The following is a 7,483-nucleotide window of genomic DNA, read 5'->3' as shown; positions in this document are numbered from 1 at the left end:
GACGGGAATGGGTTCCCTGGACTACCGCACCCTCTTGAACCGGTTGGGGCAGAAGGAGGGGCAACGATCCGCCGCGGCGTCGAGCTCACCTGGAGCCGACCATGGCGTGGCTCTGCTCGGGCTCCTTCCCGACGGCGCCAGAGATGAGAGGAGGGGAAAACGGCGTCCTAGGGTTGCGGGGAGGAGGGCCGGCTGCTTGGTCGAGGGTAAGGAAGATCGGTGGTGGAGCGTTGGTCGTACAACGTGACGTCGCCAGGAGGAAGACGAGGGACGGCGTGTGGGCTCCTGGCGCGAAGAGATTATGGGCCAAGGAGGTGTTGGGCTGCTGCTGCCAAGATAGAGAGAAAGAGGGAAACCTGGCCCTATCTAATTTAAATACAACATCACATGCAACTAAATCCTAGGAAAAACTAAGGGCATAAAATTAGAGAAAAAATATCCCTCGGCATAAGGGAATTATGCCCCAATTAAATAAAATACCACAATGGCTATTTGGGCAACTAAAATAATTGCCAAACAGATTTAATTAAATCTGAAATAAAGTAAAACCTCAAGCAAAAGAGGTTTTAAAACCCCCTGTCCTACATGCCCACACTCCAACCAAAATGCACTAAAGGTGTAACATTTTTAAAACAGCATAGGAGCAAGTAGGTTTTGAACTTGGGAATAAAAGAGAGGAAAGGTTTGAAACTAATCAAGGGGGTTTTGAAAAAAAATATGCCAAGCACCACACTTCACTACATCACACCACATCATCACATGTGCATCATCACATGTAATCACAAGATCACATCCAACACAAGACCACAAACTCCACATGGAATCATATGACCACTTTGCAACAAGAAGAACACATGGCATGAAACATTATGATATGCATGCATGCAAGGGAGACAAACAAAATAAGAGACACATGAAATCATACATGCAAGGGGCTCTCTCATATCAATGTCAAGGTGGTCCCACATGAAAGGTTACAAAAAGGGAAGGTTTTACACTTGGGGCACTACATATTATTTGGTTGCAGGGTTGTCTAAGGAAGACCATCTTCATCCTACGCCTCCCACGTATTAGTAAAGGTTAGGTCATCCATTTGAGAAAAAATTGATACTTTTCTACAAAACTCTGCGCTTGGAGAGGTTCAACACGAGTCTCCAAAAACAAGTTGTGTAGTAGACATGGGAGGCCTTATTGAACCGTCATCAAATTGATTGTACGAAATCCAATGCCACAATCTTCATTGGTTGCACAGAGACTGATATAGTTATTACTGGCATCTCGTTGTTAACGAAAACGTCGCTTGTCTCTGAAAGAATGAATTCGTTAAAGCCCTCAATAATATCGGAAAGTATGAGCATTCATTTCTAGTCTAGAATTTAAATTCGAGTGACATGTTCCACCAGTAAGAATTTGTAACATGTTTGCTTGTCGCTAGGTGCAGCATGGTTCTCTAGCATGTTTTCCTAGCATTACTCGGGAAAACCTGTTACAAAATCTATACGCCCGAGCAGCTACCATATCAGAAAAATCAACAATGAAGTATACTCCATGTTTATCCACCACGTACCTCCTGGCCGACGAGGATTGTCTTGACGAGGTCTAATAATACGTTGCTGAAAGGCGCCACAGGGCGCTGCGGAGTCTGACGGCCTGACCGGAAACTGCAGAGGACGGGAGGTACGCCCGCGCAGTTGGCAATAGTGACCCGGGGGGATATCGTAGTCGGCCGGTAACCCCAGCATAACCTGTACTGGCCGTATCCCCACCTCATGTAATCTCTCAAATCTTTCTGGTCTTCCAGCGTCCAACTCCCTGCCGGTTCGTGCGCACCGCCGCTATCCATCTCCCGCAGGTCGTAGAGCCTCAGGCCTGCCCCCCGATACCAGACGAGCAGCCGGTTTTCTCCAGAGTCCCACGCTCCGACCAACCAGTGGGACCTCAGAGTCGTCGGTACCATGTAACGCAGCACGCACCGCCGCTCCCAATCGAGGCTTGCCGTGAGCACCCAGAGCACGAACTCGTGGGTTTCGTCCGTGTGCATCGCGATGCAGAGGCGCCCCCTTACCTCCATAGGTTCGGAGCACACGACTCCGCCCACGGGGAGCTCGACGGCGCTAATCGTCTCGCTGTCCACGTCGAGAGCTAGCACGCTCAGATGCTTGTAGTCGAGCACGTAGAGCACGCCGCCGATGCACAACGAGAAGGTGTCATTGCACCATACATTAGGGAACACAGCCCGCGCTTCTCCACGGGCGTCTCCGAGGGACAGCACTTCCAGTGGCCCGCCGAAGAAACAACCGTACGGTCGTCGTACCACGAGCAGCTTATAGGTTTTGCTGGCGGGGCCGTACCCGAAGCCGCACAGGTAATGGTCCTCGCATAACCCCAGGTAGGTCAACGTGACCTCCTCCGTGGTAGCTGGGTTAAGCACGACACACGCAAAGAAGCTGTGGTGGTACAGCCCCTCCACCTGAAGCGCCACCAGGCCGTTGCAGGTGCCAACGTAGCGGTACGCCAGGCCGTGGCGGTCGTTGGAGAGCAGCCCCTGCGCAAGGAGGCCGGGCAGGTGGAAGGCGTGCTGGAGCGGCCTGTGCTCGCCCTCGCCCTCGCCCGTGTACTCGTGGATGTAAGCCATGTTGAAGTTGGGCGACGGCGGACGATGGTGGCGGATCCAGAAATCGGGGCCGTCGACGATCTTGCGCCAACGTCTCGAGAGCGCGGCACAGCGTGCAGCCGAGTGGGCCGGAAGGCGGGAGAATATCTCCATCAGCAAGTCCTCAGACATCTCGTAGCCGCCATGGTGAGTCGGCCGCTTCCCTTCCATCATGCCAACCTCTAGGGCTTAGGGTCGGGGGCTTTTACCTCAGTTGTAAGCTTTTAATAGCGTTGGGCCGTTGATGATTGTGCCCGGGGCGGAGCTACGGTGGGGCTATATTCGGCCGTGGCTCGTCCAGCCCAGAATCTGTGTCCTAGTCGTAGTCGTAATGGTCTTCATCAAAAGCGTGACAAGGCTAGCAAGCGTCTTGGCGTCCGTTCGTACCATGGTGCGTCTTATCTCTCCCTAATAATAAAGCAAATACAGTTTCTGGTCGTCCGTCATGGCAGTTTTTCGAAAACGTCCTCCTATTTGTTCGTAATCAACCCGCGGTTCTTCATTAAGTGGAAAAAACGTTTCGTTTTTACAAAAGAGCCCCTGCATCCACCATCAGCCCCGCCGAGCTCGTCCGCATCAAGAACTCCATCCGCAGCGCCGCCACGCCGCCCGACGAGTTGGCCGCCCTCTTCTTGAAGGGGATCCCCACACGCCCTTCCTTGGCGACTGCTCCATCTTCTCCCTCGCCGTCTCCCTCCTCACCGCCGCCGCCCACCCCGACCTCGTCTCCTCCGTGCTCTTCGCCTCCCTCACCGCCCTCCCGGCGTCGCACCCCTCCGAGGGCTTCCTCATCCGCCTCATCTCGCTCTACGCCGCCGCCGGCATGCCCACCCACTCCCTCTCCACCTCCCACCTCGTCGTGTCCCCCTCCGATCACGCCCTCTCAGCGCTCCTCGCCGCCTACTATGACGCCGGCCAGCCCGCCCGCGCCATCCAGGCCTTCCGCGACCTCTCAGCCGAGCTCTCCATCGAGCCGGGCGTCGTATCCCACAACGTGCTCCTCAAGTGCATGGTTGCCACGGGGGACGTCGCCGGCGCCCGCCAGGTGTTCGACGGAATGATCGACAAGGCTGGGCTGCAGCTGGACATAGTCTCCTGCAACGAGATGCTCAAAGGGTACCTCAAGACAGGCGACTACGCGGCGTTTGACCTGCTGCTCAAGGAGGTCACCGGTGGCAAGAGGCGGCTCAAGCCCAATGTCACCACCTACAAGCTCCGTATGTCCGGCCTGTGCGCCAAGGGCAGGAGCTTCGAGGCAGAGGAGCTGCTGGAGGCCATGGCCGCCAATGGCGTCCCGCCTAACTGGGAGTGCTTCAACACCGTCATCGGCGGGCTCTGCAATGAGGGGGAGGTAGGCGCTGCAGTGGCGATGTTCAAGAGGATGCCGGAGGTGCCAAGGCCCAATGGGAAAGGCGTGTCGCCCAACTTCGAGACCTACATCATCCTGATCGAGGCGCTGGTCAAAAACAACGCGTTTGTCACTGCACTCCAACAAGTGGGCGCCGCCGTTCCAGGCTGTCAAGGATCTGATCTAAGGGCTGGTCAAGAGCAGGAAGGTGAAGCATGCCAAGGAGCTCGGCATGGCAATGAAGAATTCTGCCAAGGGTGATGCCAAGGAGGAGTGGGAGAAGGTCGAGGCGGACGCCTTCCAGCTCGCACTCGCCGAGATGAAAGCGTAACTCAATGCCTGCTTGGGACAGTATGTTGTTGCCTGTAAGCGGGTGATAAGTCATTGTTTTCTTCTTTCACTTGAAATCTACCTGACGTTCGTGTTTCTTCATGTGCTTGTGGCCGCCTGACTCTAGCAGTTACTAGCAGTTCCTTCGGTTCAGGACATAAGATAGATCTTTTCTCATATAAGGTATTTGCATTTCAAACTACTGGGAGCTCTGCTGTCGCCTCGCTTGTAGGTGGGCTTTAAACTTCAGTTACTAGATGCAGTTTGTACCACTTCTTTATTATCATAATTCATCTCTTGATGCTTTAGATATTGTTTCTCTGTGTAACTTTGGAGCAGTGTGGCACCTTTTGAACCCGTAGATCTGAACGATCTAAGCACTATAGAGAAGTCATATATGTTGTCTTTGTACCGCTCACAAAACCCCCTATATTTAATCCAAACTAACCCGCAGTCCCATAAGGCTTGATTCATCTATTAGTTCTTGCTTACATGCAATTCTCACAACTTATATACGTCCTTAATATTATGGGTAACAAGGAGCTGTCTCATGAATCAATATCTATACCTACCTAATCTATACCTAATAATAAAGAGGCTATTGCTTCCGTCGGAAAACCCACCACAATATTTTTATAAAAAAGCGCCTGTAATTTTTGTTATTCAACCCGTGCTCCATCATTTATCTGCAACGCAAAAGGAAAAAACGATTCGCTACAAAAATTATACCCGTACGCATCGCCTCCTCCCGTCGATCCTGGGCCACCCTGGCCTGTGCTCAGGCCGCCGCCACACCACTCGCCGTCGCGGCCGACCTCAACCGCCACCGCTGCCGATCTCAACCCACCCGCCTCCGCGACCGTACCTCTCCCCGCTCACTACCCCCGCTGTGGTGCTCGAGCGCATCGCGTTGACCCTGGTCCACCCTGGCGTGTGCCCAGGCCGCTGCCACACCACTCGTCGTCGCGGCCAACCTCAACCATCACTGTTGTCGATCTCAACCCATCCGCCTCCGCGGCCGTACCTCTGCCCGCTTGTTGCCCCCGTTTCGGCGCTCGAGCACAGCTTCTGGATCAAATCAATGCGATAGCTACAGTGACTAAGGATGATGCGTCTGCTCGATGCAGAACGGTGACGGCGCGGCGGAGCGAAGTACTTGCATGTGGAGGCGGGCCTCCATGGCTCACACGAAGAACTCCGAGGTTATGGCGCGGCAACGGCGACTCCTTATGGCCAGATAGAGGCGTCTAACCCTTGCTCCCCTCATCGTATCCCCTCCTCCGGCAGGAACTCGTCATGTGATGTGATCCCCTCCCCATGCCTCCAACCGTGTGCCAAGCACCGGCAAGAATTTTTTTTTGTGGGGATTTGTTTGCTGATGAATGAATGTATTGAATGTAAGATTGTATTGTTGTAGAGACAGAGAATGGAACACCACCTTCAGTTTGTCATCTCATCCCACATTCTCTACCCCATAAGTGAAATAAGACAACAGTCCATTGATCAATTCACGTAGCCTCTTTGTTTTGCTTTGCTTGTCCCGCTCAATTTCTCATCATGGTGAAATTAACAATAAATGGGTTGATTTCTCAAGAAAATAAGATAGGACTGACTACATTAGTTAGTTAGCTTATTATTTTAATAAATCAAAATGATTATAAAAAGATTAAAAGCGTGTGATATTTTTTCTCCCGTTGCAACGCACGGGCCCTTTTGCTAGTACTAATGAAGCGGCTATTGCTTCCGTCGGAAAACCCACCGCGGTATTTTTATAATAAAGCCCCTGTAATTTTTGTTATTCAACCCACGCTCCATCATTTATCTGCAACGCAAAAGGAAAAAACGATTCGCTGCAAAAATTATACCCGTACGCATCGCCTCCTCCCGTCGACCCTGGGCCACCCTAGTCTGTGCCCAGGCCGCCGCCACACTACTCGCCGCCGCGACCAACCTCAACCGCTACCGCTGCCGATCTCAACCCACCCGCCTCCGCGACTGTACCTCTCCCCGCTCACTGCCCCCATTGCGGCGCTCGAGCGCATCGCGTCGACCCCTGGTCCACCATGGCATGTGCCCAGGCCGCTGCCACACCACTCGCCGCCGAGGCCGACCTCAACCACCACTTCTGTCGATCTCAACCCACCTGCCTCCGCGGTCGTACCTCTGCCCGCTTGCTTCCCCCGTTTCGGCGCTTGAGCACAGCTTCTGGATCAAATCAACGCGACAGCTACAGCGACTTGGGATGATGTGTCTGCTCGATGCAGAACAGCGGCGGTGCGCGGATAAGGTGCGGCGGAGCGAAGTACTTGCAGGTGAAGGCGGGCCTCCATGGCTCACACGGGGAACTCCGAGGTTATGGCGCGACAACGGCGACTCCTTATGGCCAGATAGAGGCGCCTAACCCTTGCCCCCCTCATCGTATCCCCACCTCCGGCAGGAACTCATCATCTGGTGAAATCCCCTCCCCATGCCTCCAACCGTGTGCCAAGCACCGGCAAGAAATTTTGTTTTGTGAGAATTTGTTTGCTGATGAATGAATGTATTGAATGTAAGATTGTATGGTTGTAGAGAGAGAGAATGGAACACCACCTTCAGTTTGTCATCTGATCCCACATTCTCTACCCCATGAGTGAAATAAGATAACAGTCCATTGATCAATTCACGTAGCCTCTTTGTTTTTCTTTGCTTGTCCCGCTCAATTTCTCATCACGATGGAATTAACAATGGACAGGTTGATTTCTCAATAAAATAGGATAGGACTGACTGCATTAGTTAGTTAGCTTATTATTTTAATAAATCAAAAGGATTATAAAAAGATTAAAAGCACGTGGTATTTTTTCTCCCGTTGCAACGCACGGGCCCTTTTGCTAGTAAGGAAGAAACTAAGTTGTCGGATGCATAATTTCAGTGTTTGTACAAACGCATGTTAATAATGTGCACGTGTGGATAATTCAACATCTGCACAAAAATCTTCGTTATAATGACTATCCACTCAACGTCTCCTTTTCTCCTTTGTAGTATTTCTCATCAAAGATTAAAAGTATCGAACGGCCCACTCCGATGCTGCGTGAGTGTAATCGTAAATGCACGCCATCAATATAACAAGTCAAAATGAAAAATATATCAAAATCAAAATAATAATTAAAATAAAA

At 52.0% G+C, this 7,483-nt stretch overlaps 1 pseudogene; it reads left to right on the top strand.

Annotated features, from left to right (window-relative positions):
* The first annotated feature begins 2,984 nt into the window (after nt 1–2,984).
* Nucleotides 2,985–4,530, top strand: LOC123396272 (annotated as a pseudogene).
* The last annotated feature ends 2,953 nt before the right edge of the window (nt 4,531–7,483 follow it).

Source organism: Hordeum vulgare, chromosome 5H (genome assembly GCF_904849725.1).
Source record: "Hordeum vulgare subsp. vulgare chromosome 5H, MorexV3_pseudomolecules_assembly, whole genome shotgun sequence".
Lineage (NCBI taxonomy): Eukaryota > Viridiplantae > Streptophyta > Magnoliopsida > Poales > Poaceae > Hordeum > Hordeum vulgare.
The sequence above is the reverse complement of the archived record's forward strand: the minus strand, read 5'-3'. Positions and strand labels throughout refer to the sequence as shown.